At 39.8% G+C, this 18,108-nt stretch overlaps 1 non-coding gene across 1 annotated transcript; it reads left to right on the forward strand.

Moving 5' to 3' along the window:
- The first annotated feature begins 17,797 nt into the window (after positions 1 to 17,797).
- Positions 17,798 to 17,904, forward strand: LOC141662624 (small nucleolar RNA R71). The gene has a single exon (XR_012550730.1). It is a non-coding gene; the product is annotated as a small nucleolar RNA R71 (small nucleolar RNA).
- The last annotated feature ends 204 nt before the right edge of the window (positions 17,905 to 18,108 follow it).

Genomic DNA, 18,108 nt, shown 5'->3' on the forward strand with positions numbered 1-18,108 from the left:
TTCCTTCCAATAAATGAGAAGTCGTCAGTGGACAAGTTGGTTCATCTGTATGTGCGCGAAATCGTACTAAGGCATGTAGTACCCGTATCAATAGTTTCAGACAGAGATCCCCGCTTTAACTCGAGATTCTGGAAGCAATTTCAGGAATGTCTTGGCACGAAGTTGAATATGAGCACGGCATACCACCCGCAGACTGATGGCCAGAGTGAAAGGACAATTCAAACAATTGAAGATATGTTGCGCAGTTGTGCAATCGATTTTACAGGAAGTTGGGATGACCACTTGTCGTTGATTGAATTCTCTTATAACAACAGCTATCATTCCAGTATCGGCATGCCACCATACGAAGCTTTGTACGGGCGAAAATGTAGATCACCAACAAATTGGGATGAAGTAGGGGAAGGAAGAATTCTCGGCTCGGAATTGGTACAACAGTTGCATGACACAGTCAAGTTAATTCAGAAAAGGTTGCTTACTGCTCAAGATAGACAGAGGAAGTATGCGGATCCAGCGCGTAAGGATGTTCAATTCCAAATTGGCGAAGCTGTGTTGCTGAAAGTGTCACCTAGAAAAGGGTTGATGAGATTTGGCAAGAAAGGGAAGTTAGCACCTAGATACATAGGTCCTTTTGAGATTTTGAGTCAAGTAGGAAAGGTGGCCTACGAGTTGGCCTTACCACCTCAGTATCAGCATGTGCATAATGTGTTCCATGTGTCGTTGCTTAAGAAGTACAATCCTGACGCTAGCCATGTGATAGAATATGAACCTGTAGAAATTCAGGCAGACCTGTCATTTGTGGAGCAACCGGTTAAAATACTCGACTGGCAAGTAAAGAGTCATAGAAATAAGTCGGTAAAGATAGTGAAAGTGCTTTGGAGGAACCCTAAGGTCGAAGAATCGACTTGGGAGTTAGAGTCTGATATGCGTTCCCGGTATCCTCATCCGTTCTCTTAGATTATGGGGACAGAATCCCTTAAGGGGGAGATGATGTTATGACCGATATCTTCGTGTAATATTATTTGTGAATTTGGTATAATATTAAAGTCGAATGAAAATATATTCAATGATTGTACGTTTGTGTGAGTGCAAATTTCTGCATTATAAATTTGCTTTATGTAGTATATGATTTTTCAAAGCAAGAGTTTATTTAATTTCTTTATTTTTGATTTATAAGGAATATTCAAAGCCTTGGAAAAATTTTCTTTTAAAAGGTATTTTGTTCACAAATTTTGAAAATGATTTTATAAAGTCTCTAAAAATCCAAGTTATTTTATGGTATAAATTTTATAATTTTTGAACTTGTATTTTATTTTATAAAAATAAATCATTATAAATTTTAGTTGTCATATTTAGCAAATTACAAGAAAGCCCTTGCATGCAAATCACCCTCTCATTCTTTTCAAGGACAAAGAGGACAATTCCAACCCCACTAACTCTTATTTTTCTAGCCAATTTCCTTCTTTACCCTTGCATGCAAATTGAACCAAGTTCAAGTGGAAGGCTAATCATGTCAATTCCTAATTCCACTCACTTTTGCCAATACAAAAACCATAAAACAAGTAAATGACATGATCATTTCACTTCACTCACCACCACACTTTCTCCTCCCTCCCTCCTCCCTCTCTCACTTCTCGGCTTTTAGCCGAAACCCCCCCTCCCCAATTTTTTTTCTTCATTCCTCAACCAAGCTTCTAACTCTTTACACAAGTAAATGTTACTTCCCATAACATGATCACTCATATTTCAAAGAGTTTTGAGTAGAAAGTTTAAGTTTAAAGGTTACATGTAAAGGTTTTAGTGAAACTCAAAATACAACCTTGATTCTTGTGAGTTTAGGGTTGTTTTTGAGAGGACTACAAGGAATGGATAAGTGCCAAGTCTTGAGAAGGAAACTCTTGATGATTAAATGGCCATTCCCATCTATTTCATTCGGTCCATGACCATATGGGAGCCGAATGAATGGTCCTTGAGATCATTCTTGTTGTTTTGCTCAAATTTTGCATGTTTATGTGATAATGACTTGAATTTTGTGATGAAAATTTGATAAAACTCCTTGCATGCTAAGTGATCATCTAGGTATAGCTTATGCTAGGCTTGCATGTCAATTTATGGTAGAATATATGTAGAAAATGTGTTGTTTTGGTTTGCAAAATCCCGAGGACATGCATGCATGTGGATTTCTCTTAGAATGTTGTAAGATTTTGATCATTTGGAAAGATTTTGTTAGTGAGCCTTAATTTCAGTAGGAATAATGTGTTAATATTGATTTATGCTTCTTGTTGCATGGTAATAATTCGTGGTTATCTTTTATAAAATGCATATCTTGTGGTTTCAAAAACTTAATGATTGGTGAGTTGAGAAATGTGATCTCTTTTGTTTTGACATAATTGTACCTTAAGTAAGGATGATCTCACCCAAGGTTATTTTGAGAATAAGGGACGTTAGTTCAGTAGATTACCATGTATAAGTCTTGGTTTAAGTATTGGGATGTTGGTAGTTGAGTTTGTCAAGTCAAAACCTTGGAGAAATGAGAGTTATAGTTTCTGCAAAAAATCAGTTTAGTACCGTGAGGTTTAGAGTGAGTTTTGACCTTGTCATTGATGTGCACTTTGAGGCCCAAGTCACCAGAAGTTATTATTGGGAGTATATAAAAGGTTTTAGGAGTTGGTTGGAGGTTTGCATGTCTTTTGGTTAGGTGCACAAGTAGAATAACAAAATCTGTCCAGCAGGGGACAATTTTGTTGCAACTTAGAAATAGGAAGATTTGGCCATGTCATGGGTAGGCCCTCATTAGGCCCTATTGGGCCTTAGGTAGAGGGAGTGTCAGAGAAGTTTTTCCAACCATAGTTCATAGGATATGAGTTAGAACCATGTGTCACAAGTTAAATCAAGTCAGGGCGTTTTCTGCCCAGAAAAACAGGGGAACCTTGGACTTTTAGCTTAGGCCCAAGAAGGCCCAAGCCAGGCCCTTGAGCCACATCAAGTTTGTGAGATGCCCTTAGGTCAGGAGAGTCTTGTGTAAAAGTTTTGAAGGAAAAACTTGTAGTTTAAGAGTGCCTAATGCCCTCAAGAAACTATAGTTGTCATTCTGAAATTTGCACCAGTGAGCGCTTTCACTTATCACATAGTTTTAGAATACTTAGAAGTGAGTATTAGGTCGACCACCATAGTTGTAAGATGGTATAAGGTCAGTAGATCTAAAGGCACAAGTGAGGGTCAATAGTTTTTGGATAATTTAGGAAAGGCACATCGAGTTAGGAAGCAAAAATTAGAAGACCTTGTCTAGTTTAGCGACCAAGTGACTTAAGATGTGAGTCGAGATCATCCAAGCCTAGTGTTGCATTATGGTATATATGGTGTTATTTGGTGTTAATATATGATATGTGAATATGTGGCTATGTGTGTACTTTTGTAATTTAAAAGTGAATATAAAATTAAGTGCGTATAGGCCTAAGTGCCATCCGTGTTTAATTTCAAGTTGTAAATAGGTTAAGATGGTAAGAATATATTATAATGAGGATTATTATTATTATGTAGGATCTCGAGACGAGGGAAAACTTGCCATAAAGGTCGAGTGAAGCTCCAGTTGCTCCTACTAGTCAGACCAGACCAGCCTTTCTCAAGGCAAGTGATTCAACTTGACCTTCGTATTTACTATAAACAGTTATATATATATTGATACAATTATCCTGAGTCATTTGATATGTTTTAAATCAAGCGTATCTTTCGTTTATCTTTGAATTATATAGAAATGCCATGAACCCTCGAGTATGTATTGCAAGTAGTTCAAAAGCCTTTGCATGATAGTTAAATGACATGATAAAATGAAGAGTTGATATATTACTTGATTGATCCTCTTGATTAACATGTTGATGATTCCTAAGTATTGATATCTCATCCTGATACTTGAATCCCTATAGAACCTTACCTTGAACCCTGAAAGTCAGAAACTTATCAAAGTGATCCCTCATTGATTGATACCCCTCTTTCTTATCCTAAAGCTTGACAACTCTGATATATCCTGAGCTAAAGAATCATTTCTTCATACCTTAACACCCATAGTATTCATGAAGCTTATCTTCTTGATGATCCAACACCTGTACCTTGACGAGAAACCATTGCTCTAAGCCCAATTTGGCATTACCCCTTCATATTATCCATTAGTCTCACTAAATTTTCCTGTCCAAGTTCTGACATATGAAAACCTTTTGGTTACCCTAATAGAGTAAAATTTTGTAAATCATGGCCCTGAGATTTAGTACCATATTTCCCGTATTTCGAGTTGATCTATAATCCCTTAATAAAAATGTTTACTGTTAAAAGAGATTTTGTTATAATTCGGCATCAGTTTTTGAAATAAATGAAATATGGGTTTTCAGTCCCAAAGGGGGATAAATGTTTTCCTTGAATACTGCATCTGGACTGAGACGCGAGTCCTTTCCACACTTATATTAGGCTTAAAAGTTGCCTAGGGATTCCCGTTAATGTTTTAGAACCCAGCGAGGTTCGGGATTACTTCACAGCTGATCACCGGCTGTAATCTGTAGCGTCATAAAATGATTTTGATTAAGACATGATTTTAAAACTGTTTTGATACAAGCAAAATGATGCCATCTCACATAGTTTTATCTCTCGTTACCATTGGTTATGTCTTTTCATTGTCATTCTTTAATGTATATCTCGATTTATGTTTTGTGTCGTATTGTTAGCACTTGTTGAGCATTTGGCTCACTCCTTGCTTTACCCTGATATTACAGCTAGCAGCTATGGTTAGATTCAAGTAGACTGCCCGTAAGACCTGTGATGCTGATGCTTATGTTCGAGCTCAGGTAGAATAAGTAATAATAGTTTGTGTGAGGACTCAGTACTTTTAATCAGATATAATAGTTGGTAGTGTTGGGCTGTTCCAAACCCTAAACTGTAAGATCTTGGAGTTGGTTGTGTATTCTTCTTTTAAAATATTGTAATAGTTATATTTAATTTGCTGTTTAAGTTGGGGGCGTGACAGATTTATTGTGTTATTGTTCTAAATCATAAGCTATATACTGCTTGCTGAGTATTTCTTTCACTCATACTTGTTTCATATCCTGATTCTTTCAGCTAGGTCAGGACAAGCTTGAGTTCCAGGTCTGACCAGAAGTTGTGTGCTTGTAGATAGTTTGGTGTGTTTTCCATGAAGATAGTTTGTGACTTTAGCTTGTCTAGAGGTTTGTAATAAAATTTGAATAAGTTGTAAAACTAATTAGACTTATGGTTTGTAATAACAGTTGGTTTGTACTAGTGCCTGTTCCATACCATAATCTGTGATCGATCCAGTTGCATGCAAGGGGTTATATTTATTATATTATTCCACTGTGATTATGTTATTATGGTTTATTGGCTAGTGACCCCCAAATCTAGACCCCGGGTTTGGAGGGCGTCGCACCAGGTTTGCTTGTAGGAGCTTCTTGGTGCTGTCATTTGTTGTGGATTGAAGAGCAGAGTGTGTATGACTTATAAGTTGAATGAGGGTGGTCTTGAAATAGTGTTCATCATATTGCTTTTAAAATGCCCAAGATGGCATATCAGATCTAGAACTAGGGCCTACTTCTCCCCCTATGTCCAGTGACCCATCTTCACTTGCATCACCAAAGAAATCAGCAGATTCCCCAGTCCCATAGTCAACATCATCATCAGCTCTAGGTGGCATAGATGTGATGGCATCCTTAGCTCTTTGCATTGACTGGGTGGTGTGCACCAATTTCAATATTCTTTCTACATTTGTATTGCCCTGTCCAGCCAAAATTTGATATGCTGGAACAGGATGAGTAAATGTCTCAGCATCCAAAGAGATGGAACTTATAACAGCTTGATTATGCTGAGATAGTCTCTCAATGTCAGCATCATTGGTATTCATTGACTCACTAGCAATGATATCCAACCTTATTCCTCCTGTTCCTGTATTTCTCTCAATTTCTCTCTCTTTTTACATCAAGGGCTCCCCTGGGCTTCCCACCCTCACACCCTCACCTTCACCATCTAAGGTGGGACTTCTCTCACTCACGTTTGCCAGTCCTGAAGAAATGGACTACAGTTGTTCACTCTTTTTCTCTCCTTTTTTCTGGGAGCAACCCAGACTCTCACTCAAATCACTCCCTTCCCTCAGTCCTAAGAGTGATTGCACTACTACTAAGTCTTCTGCACTTATAAGAATTGAAGATATTTGAAGTTATGTAGAGGCACTTGACAAATGATGAGAATCCTTCGGGTTAGTAGTATGGCTATCCGACGGATGACTGCTGTTAGGCTTATCCGTTGGGATACAATCAGTACTCGACGGATGATGAATATCCATCGGGATAGTAGAAATGAAAGAGTTTGGAGTGGAGACTATTGTAGACTCTATGCAGATTGATGAAAATTTTGGCACAGATGTCTCAACAGTCTCAGAAAGGAATGGTAAATGAGCCAACAAATCATCTAAAAGATGATGCTCACTTACTTGGATTTTTGGCTTCTCCAAGAGACTTAAAGATGGAGAATTTGGAAGTAATGTATTGATCATGTCAATATCCAGTGAGTGTGTGGGAGAATTTGGTGTATCAGGTGCTTCAATTGTGAGAGATTTTAGCTGTGACTCCATATTTATTGGAGCCACATCAACCTGACTTTGAGAAGGTGCAGTGACTGGGTCTTTAGCACTAGTTTACACTAAGTGTGTGCCCTGTGCATCCCCAAGGGTTTTTGGTTTCTTCTTTCTGATATAGGTTTGGGGTGAGCTTGTGTTCCTTACCCTCTTGGCCTGTGCTCTTGGCTGAGAGCTTTGTTCAATAGTCACATCCTTTTGGGAGGATATAACTAGTAATGAGCTTAAATCCTTTTTTAAGCACTGCAGTTTGTTGAGAAACTGCAGTGTGTCTAGGCTGGGAAACACTCACCTCTCCAACCTTATTCTTAGGGATTCTTTGATTTTCACCCTGTCCCTCACCTTTCTCACCCTCCTTCACACTCCCCTCTTTAGGTTTAGTAGATTTTATAACTGATTTCTTTTGAAAGAAATCTGAGGGGGCTTTCTTAGCTTTGGATTTTGGAATTTTAGTTTTGGCAGCTTGGGTAGGCATCTGTTTGGTCATTGGCACAGATGCCATAGCTATGCTAGAAGGCAAAGAAATGTGTGAGGTTGGAAGAGTGGAGATAGAAAAAAATTACCTCACTTACCTGAGGTCCCTCCATTACTGGAAAATAATATAAGGGCACCTCTTTATGATGATTTACTCTATTTAAATCTGCAATAATCCTTCTTTCTTAAACCCAACAATTCAGCTTGTTGGTTGGGTTCTCAATCACAATATTCTCAATAAGATGGTTAGCAAGCATCATAAAGAATCTAGCATAATAGACACTTCTACCCCTCTTATTAAGTTCTCCTAACTTAAAGCCTAACACAAACAAAACCAAGTCACTGAAATTGAAATACTTATCAGTAACTAGCATTTAAAGCATGTTAAGCATATATATATTGATAGAATCAAAATTGCTAATCTTACCAGAAAACACTTTAGTTACTACATCACACAGATAACTCCATTCTTTCCTAAGACCCAACCTTCTAATTTCACTTAACTTAGAGGTAGTGAGTGCATAGCCCATAGAGTTAAGCATGTTAACAATATCAGTGTCTATGTGTGGAGTAGTAACATTATTATCAGGGATTTTAAAGCATGCTTTGACAATATCACTATTTATGTAAAATTGCTTACCTATTAAAGTGAAAGTGATGGTCTTGTCTATTGAGTTGTACACTGCAGTTGTCCATATTTCCTCTACAACCTCACAGTAAATGGTGGGTGATTCCAGCATGGCATAGTTCAGTTTACAGTTCTTAACAAAATCCATCATTTTGTGGTAGTCACCAGACTGTTGAATCTCCTTGTTTACTAAAGCTGAGAAGTTGTTTTTCTCATAGATATAACCGGTTTGAGACATGATTTTCACTACAGGTGCCATTTTTAAAGATTTGAAAGTTTGTAGAGAGAGAATTTGCTTTTGAAAAGAAAGAAGTTAGAGAAATAGAATCTTGAGAATGATAAAAGAAAAGATTGAAAATGAATTGAGCTTTTATACAATCTCAGAAATAAACTGACAAAAATAATAAAGCAAAATAAAGTGACCAATAAAAATTGCCCAAAATAGCCGTTTAAAAATTAATAAACTGTAAAAATTCTGTCACTTATCCGTCGTGTCATGCTTACAAGCTGTAAGTATACTCGATGGATAATGTTCAGAGTTTTAACGGCTAAGATTGAGACAATTCGACGGATGACGATAAATCATTTATCCGTCGAGTTATAAAATATTCCAGAAAAATAATTGATTTTTATTGAAAAATTGTATTCCGACGGATGATCAAACTCGATGGATATTGATCATCCATCGGTATGTAAATTTTGACTTAGCCAACACTTCATCCAAAGCAGAAAAATCAATTAAATTTCTGGCTACATAGCAACTTGCAAAATATCTGAAATAATTCAAGAATAATTGAGCATACCTAACTCACTTACCAACCTTAAAAAGGTGGAATCATCAAGTGGCTTGGTAAATATATCTGCAAGCTATTTTTCACTTGGAACAAAATGCAGTTCCACAGTACCATTCATCACATGTTCCCTTATGAAGTGGTACTTGATGTCTATGTGCTTTGTTTTTGAATGCTGTACTAGATTTTCAGTGATGACAATTGCACTTGTGTTATCACAGAAAATGGTATCCTATCCACTTGTAGACCATAGTCCAACAATTGGTTTTTGTTAGGGCGAAATCACGCACTAATATTCACGCAAGTATACGCATTCGCAAGTAATATAGAATACTTTCTAGTTCATTCCCTCAGAGACTCAGACTAAGTTATTGTCTAATTAAACTCACTCACCAATGTATGATTACTTCTCAATGTTAAGATAACACTTAAAATTGTTGATTAAATATTAACTATAATTAACTACTTAATTAACCACTTAACTAACACTTCAATTTATCAATAATAAAACACTCATGAGATCACAACTTCATTATTACTTCCTTCTATAGCCATTGTTATTACCTTTAGCATGTGACAGTGATGATATTAATCGAATAACACGAAACTGATAAAAGCCAACTTTTATTGTACTAATACCATTCTACCAAGCATCCACAATTAAGATAGAAGTTGAATAGTCATCAATTATGTTGAGTTCCTATATGTCTACAGAAATTGACAACACAACGATTTAAGCACAAGTTATTCCTTTTGATTACATAAGGCAAATAAAACTGTTAGAGTTACCCACTAATCATGCACAACGTACATGAACCTATGCTAGCATGGCAAGTTCTAAATCTCAAGATCCACCGTCACTTCACAAGAGATTAACACCCTATCTTATATGTTCGCGACGCACATAAGACGAATACGCACAACCAATACTAGATATCATGCAATCATCACACACTAAAGTATTAAACAATTAACTAAAGAATTTCATAATAAATCCGTTACAACCCCATGATCACGATTAGCCCATAATAGAACTTATCGCCATCATGGGTTCATATGAAATCATGATAAACGACACAAGAAAATAATAACTAAACTAATTATATTAAAACAGAGTACGTCACAAGAGTAAATAAGTCAAAGCAAGAAAACTAGCATCCAACGTTACAACGAAACAAGAATCACAAGAATATATGCTTCCTCTTCGTTGCGGTGTGCTAAATCGGTCTTCTTCCTTATCTCCTTCGCTTCTTGCGCAAAACACAATCTAAAACATAATCTCTTTCATATTCTCTATGAAAGCGTCTCAAATCTACTTATATAATAGTCCCATAAAACTCAGATTACATAGAAGTTGGAAGCCAAACAGAAATAGAAGTCTAAAATAATTCAGCTTTTTCCCCGACCCTGCGCGGTCGCTCAGCATTTCTGCGCGGGCGCGCAAGGCTGCTGCGCGGCCGCTCAGCATTGCTGCGCAGGCGCGCAGGACCCTACTGGAAAAATTCCAGGTTTGCTCCGTTTTTTCGCCGTAATCTGCCCGTTCTTTTCCTCTCGCAATGGTGAACACATGCCAAGGCTTATTCTTGATGATTCCTCCTCCGAAATGCAACTAATACCCTGAAATGCATAAACACTAGAAAAACACATCAAATACACAAAATACTTGATTTCAAGACACCAATTTAAGCCATTTTAAGACGTTCTAAGTGGTATAGAATGCCACTTATCACACCCCCAAACTTAAATCGATGCTTGTCCTCAAGCGTCACAGACTCAAAACAACTAAAAATATGCATGAATGCAATCTATATGAAAATGCAACGATCCCCCTTACTACAATTAACCAACCAAATTGTCACGTCTCAACGAATGCAGTTAGACACTAAAGATCAATTAACTCATGCAAACGGACATACAGCCAGAAACGTGGTGTGTGCAAATGCTTAACAGATATGCTTCGGAACTAGACCAATTACTATGACTAGACTATCCTCAAGGCAATCCTACGATTATACAAAGAATAAAAATTCTAGGCAAAAAGTGATATACAACACTACAAGAACTTTGGAGCTTACTACGGAATCGTGCTTTTTATTTACAACTCAAATGCTTATTTGACCGTGCAATGAGTGAGGTCCACAAAAGACTTATACAATGGTATCCATGTAACGAGCGTTAGGTTAGCGGATCCCAGACTCTAAAAGCCTTAGGTCACTAGGCACAAAGTCCCCTAAGAACTTAATAACTCGAATACCAAAGAACCCACTCTTGATCAATTATGCAAAAAAAAATTTTTTTTTTCTTTTCTGAGCAAGTGCGTTTCGCTCCATCTTGCTCAATCCTAGACTACTCGCATAACATGCGAGCCGGCTACTAGCCATTTGACGCCTAGCCACAACTAGCAACAAATTCCATTTTTACTCCATTTTTTTTCTTTTTCATGCCTTTACCACTAAGAACCTATTATCAAATTCTAAGCATAATAAATAGATTATCCTCGAAAATAATCAGATCATAACAACAATCTAGCCCTTAAGCATTCTCTAAGACTTAGTGAAACTACAAGTGCTTCTAGCATGCATATCAACCTACACAACTTAATACACTTTAATGCTATCACTACACTCGCATCAATATCACAATTCAGTCGAAAAATCATTGTAAAAGGGATCATGGTATATGCATGAGCTATATGATATGACAAACAAATAAAGCTATATAAAAAAAACTATATGACAAAAATTATGCAACTATATGAACTAACTATCATGAATATGCAGCTATATGACACACACAAAATATTCCTTAACTACCACCCCCAAACTTAAAATCTTCACTGTCCCCAGTGAAGGTAGTAGAAAGGAACATAGGGTATACCTACTCGGAGTCATCATCATCATCACCCTCAGTGGGTGGAGTATCAGGCGGCGGGTATGCAGAGTCCTCACCAAAAACTGGCCACTGGATATCAGCTCCAAGGCCTCGAAAAGCAGTCCCTAACGCAAGGGTGAGCTCCTGAGCAAACCTGCTCTGCGTCTCATACATGGCATCCATCCGCCGTGAAAGCCTCCTATACTGGGCATCACCCATCCCAGCACCCTCCTGAGCTCTCGGAGAACCAGCCTCACCATGCCCTGGCCTAGCCATAGTAGCACCTCGTGCTGGACGCCCTCCTGGAAGACGATAACCCAGCCCATGCTCCTCAGGCTCACCACCGATCCACTCCTGCATCCCATTCAGAGTGCCAGAATCTATCGGAGCTGCTGGCAACTGCAACTGCTCATGAGCCGGCCAGTTCACTCCTACTGCTCGGCATAGCTTCGTAACCGTGGATGCATAAGGGATGTTCATATGCTTTGCTCCCCTCAAAAACTTCAGAATTCCTTGGTAGATAAACTCACCAAGGTCCACATAGTATTCCTCATTCAGAATTCCCCACAACAACTGTGCTCTCTCAACTGTGACCTCGTGTGCAGGTGAAGAAGGCAAAATATTAGCACATATAAATGCATTCCATGCACGGGAATACCTGTTCATGGCGATCGCCGGAAAGTGACGATACTCATTATTGGCTGGACTGCGGTTCCAAACTGTGCCCGGTCGACAGAGAGTCGCACAAATCAAATCCAAGTCAAAATCCTCAGCAGTCTTTTCATTCCAGTTCTCCTCCTCGGGCTTCCTCTCTCGCTGTCCAATCACACGGTGAATCGCCGCAGGATGATAATCAACCGTCAGCCCACGAACTACAGAAAACCCATTCATTTCAGCCTTCGCATTCGCGTAGAACTCGCGAACAACACTCATCGGTACTGCTTCGGGTGACTCACAAAAAGCTATCCACCCCTTCTCTGCAATCATGGGCAACAACTCACCATCCCTCCCTGATGGTAAAAACCCCCTCTCCTTCAGAATTGGCTTCCCCAACAGCCTAGTGTACTCCTCCTCCGCAGCTCTGTCAGTTAACCGAGGCCTTGCAGCAGTACCCCTTGATGAATCAGCAGTAGGAACTGTGCTGCTGCTGTCAATAGTACGTGCTCTCTTGGGTGCCATTGATTTGTGAATAAAAGTGTGTAAGAACTGATTTTTGATGTTTATGAGAGGGTTTAAGTGTAGGAAGTTTGTGGGAGATATGTAGGATAGGTGTATGTATATATAGTGTGTGGAGTAGGTTAAATTAGATTAGGAGTGGGGTTGAGGGATAAAATCATGGGGTAATGGGAAAAGAATTCGTGGGTTTATGGGCTGTGATGGGTTTTTGTGTTTTTTTTTTTTTCTGAACTGTAAAAAATTTTTCTGGAACTCGACCCCTGCGCGGCCGCTCAGCATTTCTGCGCGGGCGCGCAGCAAGCTGCGCGGCCGCTCAGCATAGCTGCGCGGGCGCGCAGAGGGTCTCTGGAAAAAAAAAATTCAGCCCCTTTTTTTCTGATTTTTTTGTGTTTTTGGATAGGTTATTAACTTCTAAGGGATCCTGTAACAACAATTCATGGGTTGCCTCCCACGCAGCGCTTTCTTTTTTGTCATTAGCTTGACGTTCCGTACCTTTCTCAAGTAGTCAACAAAATGGCACTAACCACCTCTCGGTTTGCCATGTCCCCATAGTAGTGCTTCAACCGCTGACCGTTAACCTTGAATGCTTGGTCTGAATCATTCTCAAAAATTTCCACCGCTCCATGTGGAAACACAGTTTTGACAATAAAAGGTCCAGACCACCTTGATTTCAACTTCCCAGGAAAAAGTCGGAGCCGAGAGTTGAATAACAGAACTTGTTGCCCTGGCACAAATAACTTAGGATGTAGCTTCCTATCGTGCCACCTCTTCACCTTTTCCTTATACATTTTGTTATTCTCGTACGCTTGAAGTTAAAATTCATCAAGTTTACTAAGCTGAAGCATTCTTTTCTTACCAGCTGCATCTAAATCCAGGTTCAATTTCTTCAATGCCCAGTAGGCCATATGCTCAAGCTCCGCCGGTAGATGACATCCCTTACCGTACACCAACTGAAACGGTGACATCCCAAGTGGAGTTTTGTATGCTGTTCTGTAAGCCCAAACAGCTTCATCGAGCTTTAAAGACCAATCCTTCCTTGACGGACAAACAACCTTCTCTAGAATGCGCTTTATCTCTCTGTTAGACACTTCCGCTTGACCATTTGTTTGCGGATGATAGGCAGTAGCTACTCGATGATTCACATTATAACGCTGCATCATAGAAGTGAACTTACGGTTGCAAAAATACGATCCTTCATCACTTATGATTACCCGAGGCGTTCCAAACCTTGTGAAAATTTGCTTATGAAGAAAATTTAGTACTACCTTTGCATCATTTGTCGGTAAAGCTTTAACTTCGACCCATTTTGAGACATAATCGACTGCCAGCAAGATGTACTGATTATTGCAAGATGAGATAAAAGGCTCCATGAAATCTATTCCCCATACATCAAACACCTCGACTTCAAGCATCACATTTAATGGCATCTCATCCTTCCTTGACAAATTTCCCACTCTTTGGCAACGATCACACCTTAAAACAAACTGATGAGCATCCTTGAACAAAGTAGGCCAGAAAAAACCTGCTTGCAGAATATGAGCTGCCGTCTTCTCACCTCCATAGTGTCCACCATAAACCGTGGAATGGCAGTCTCGTAATATCCCCTCCGTCTCACAGAACGGGATACATCTCCTGATGATCTGATCAGCTCCCTGTCTAAATAAATATGGTTCATCCCATATATACCACTTCACCTCATGCAGAAACTTCTTCTTTTGAGCGGATGTCAAATTAAGCGGCATTATATTGCTGACAAGATAGTTTACAATATCTGCAAACCATGGTTCTTCCTCCTGAATTGCAAACAACTGCTCATCCGGAAAAGATTCATTGATTAACGTCCTATCTTGTGAAGTAGAATCGGGATTCTCCAACCTAGAGAGATGGTCAGCTACTTGATTCTCGGTACCTTTTCTATCTTTGATCTCTAACTCAAATTCCTGAAGTAAAAGCACCCAACGAATGAGTCTCAGCTTCGAATCCTTCTTAGAAACCAGATAGCGAATAGCTGCATGATCAGTGAATACTGTTACTTTCGTACCAAGCAGATAAGATCGAAATTTCTCAAAGCCAAAGACTATAGCCAAAAGCTCCTTCTCAGTAGTGGTGTAGTTCAATTGGGCCCCATTTAAAGTCTTACTCGCATAGTAGACCACATGGAAGAGATTTTTCTTGCGCTGTCCCAGAACTGCACCTACCACATAGTCACTCGCATCACACATCATCTCAAACGGTTTTGTCCAATCTGGTGCTGTAATAACTGGTGCCGTGATCAAACTCTCCTTGAAAGTCTCGAATGCTGCCAAACATTCATCATCAAATTTGAAAGGCACATCTTTCTCAAGTAAATTGCACAACGGCTTAGATATCTTTGAAAAGTCCTTGATGAATCGCCGATAAAAACCCGCATGACCGAGAAAACTACGGATTCCTTTCACCGAATTAGGTGGGGGAAGATTTTCAATGACTCCCACCTTGGCCTTGTCCACCTCCAGACCTTTGCTAGAGACCTTATGCCCAAGGATAATGCCTTCACGCACCATAAAATGACATTTCTCCCAATTAAGCACCAAATTAGTTTCCACGCATCTTTTGAGTACGGCGCGCAGATTATTCAAACATTCATCATATGAGTGTCCAAAGACGGAGAAGTCATCCATGAACACTTCGACGTTATTTCCAATCATGTCAGAGAATATAGCCATCATACATCTCTGAAAGGTGGCCGGGGCGCCACATAACCTAAACGAAACTCTACGAAAAGCAAATGTGCCAAATGGACAAGTGAAGGTAGTCTTTTCCTGATCCTCTGGTGCAATACAAATCTGATTATACCCGGAATAACCATCCAGAAGACAAAAATACTCATGTCCCGCCAATCTGTCAAGCATTTGATCAATGAATGGGAGAGGGAAGTGATCCTTCCTTGTGGCTTTGTTCAATTTTCTATAATCCATGCATACTCTCTATCCTGTAACTATTCGAGTAGGGATGAGCTCATTCTTTTCATTTGCGACCACAGTGATACCTCCTTTCTTAGGTACACATTGCACGGGGCTCACCCACGAGCTGTCAGAAATAGGATAAATGATGCCTGCATCTAGCCATTTCAGAATTTCTTTCTTCACCACCTCCTTCATGATCGGGTTCAGTCTTCGCTGTTGTTCCACAGTTGGCTTACTACCTTCCTCTAACAGAATTTTATGAATACAATATGAAGGACTTATCCCCTTGATGTCTGCTATGGTCCATCCTATAGCCGATTTGAATTCTCTCAAAATCCTTAAGAGCTTGTCTTCCTCACTACCTGAAAGGTCAGCTGAAATAATAACAGGTAACGTAGATGAATCACCTAAAAAAGCATACCTCAAGTGTTCAGGTAATGGTTTGAGCTCCAAGGTAGGTGCTTCCTCTATTGATGGTTTGAGCTTCCCTTCAGCATTCTTAAGGTCAGAAGTACCAAGAGATTCAAATGGTATGTCGAGCTTTCACTTCTATGGAGAAGCGTTCAGATATTGTAATTGCTCGTTGCTATCTTCATCATCGCTGTCAAAATCCCCCACTAAGGCCTTTTCCAATGCATCAGACATTAGCATGTGATCGAGTTCCGAAGTAACTGCGGAATCAATCACATCCACTTGTAAACACTCCTCATCTTCTGTAGGGAATTTCATTGCCTTGAATACGTTGAAGGTCACATCCTGATCTTGGACCCGCATAGTAAGTTCCCCTTTTTGCACATCTATCAAGGTACGGCCAGTAGCCAAGAAAGGCCTCCCCAAGATTATGGGAATCTTCTTATCTTCCTTAAAATCCAGAATAACAAAATCTGCAGGAAAGAAGAGCTTATCCACCTTGACGAGCACATCCTCAACTATGCCCCTTGGGTAAGTAATGGAACGGTCCGCCAATTGTAGCGACATATATGTGGGTTTTGGATCAGGCAGATCCAGCTTTTTAAAGATCGACAAGGGCATCAGATTAATGCTTGCTCCCAAATCACAAAGGCACTTGTCAAAAGTTAGATTGCCAATGGTGCAAGGAATGGTGAAGCTTCCTGGATCTTTCAGTTTTGGTGGTAACTTTTGCTGCAGAACAGCGCTGCATTCTTCCGTGAGAGCAACGGTTTCAAGGTCATCCAGTTTCACCTTCCTTGAAAGAATAGTCTTCATAAACTTCGCATAACTAGGCATTTGTTCCAGAGCCTCAGCGAAAGGTATATTGATGTGAAGTTTCTTGAACACCTCCAGAAACTTCCCGAACTGTCTATCCAGCTTTTGTTGCTGCAATCTCTTAGGAAAAGGTGGTGGAGGATAGAGCTGTTTCTCCCCTGTATTAGCCTCAGGCAGAGTGTGTTCAACAGTAGTCTTCCTTGGTTCCGCCACTTTCTCCTTTTGCTTAGATTTTTCATCTCTAACTTCAGCTTCGACTTCTTTTGCCTTTTCAGCATCAGCTACTTTTCCAGACCTTAAGGTAATAGCCTTGACTTGCTCTTTAGCTTCCTTCCTGCCTGGTACTTCCGTGTCACTGGGAAGAGTGCCAAGTTGATGATTGAGCACTGTATTGGCTAATTAACCGATTTGATTTTCCAAGGTCTTGATAGAAACCACCTAACTCTTGCACAACAGCTTAAGTTCCTCAAAATCAGCACTAGTAGGTGCAGCTGCACTTCCCTGTTGAGGATATGATTTCCTTGTAGCATACTGCTGTGGTTGCTGGAATCCAGGTGGGTTAAACTGTTTACTCACTCCTTGCTGATATGGTGGCTGAATAGCATTCTGATTATTCCCCCAGCTGAAATTTGGATGATTTCTGTTGTTATGATGATAGGTTGCTGGCACAGGCTGCTGTTGTCGCTGATAATTATTCACATACTGAACAGATTCATTGACAAGAGAACACTGATCCGTAGCATGAGAACCTGCACAAAGCTCACAAACCATAGCTATTTGATTAACTCCATACGTAGCCAAAGAATCAACCTTCATTGATAGCGCTTGGAGCTGGGCTGCAATAGCGGTGGCTGCATCAACTTCCAGAATACCTGCTACCTTGCCTGACGTCATCCTCTGAGTTGGGTTTTGATGCTCATTTGCAGCCATCGTCTCGATAAGATTATACGCCTCAGTATAGCTTTTAGCCCATAAGGCGCCTCCAGCTGCTGCATCGAGCATGGGCCGAGATTGGGCCCCCAAACCATTATAAAAACCAGTGATTACCATCCAATCCGGCATTCCATGATGTGGACATTTTCTCAACATTTCCTTGTAGCGTTCCCAAGCCTCGCACATAGATTCTGTAGGTTGCTGCGCAAACTGAGTAAGAGCACTCCTCATAGCAGCAGTCTTTGCCATTGGATAAAACTTCACCAGAAACTTTTGCGCAAGATCTTGCCACGTAGTGATGGACCCAGCTGGTTCAGAATGTAACCAGTCTTTAGCCTTATCCCTCAGTGAGAATGGGAAAAGCCTCAACTTGATAGCCTCATCAGTCACGCCATTATACTTAAAAGTGCTGCAGATCTCGACAAAATTCCTTATGTG

The sequence above is a fragment of the Apium graveolens genome, chromosome 5 (genome assembly GCF_009905375.1).
Source record: "Apium graveolens cultivar Ventura chromosome 5, ASM990537v1, whole genome shotgun sequence".
Classification (NCBI taxonomy): Eukaryota; Viridiplantae; Streptophyta; class Magnoliopsida; order Apiales; family Apiaceae; genus Apium; species Apium graveolens.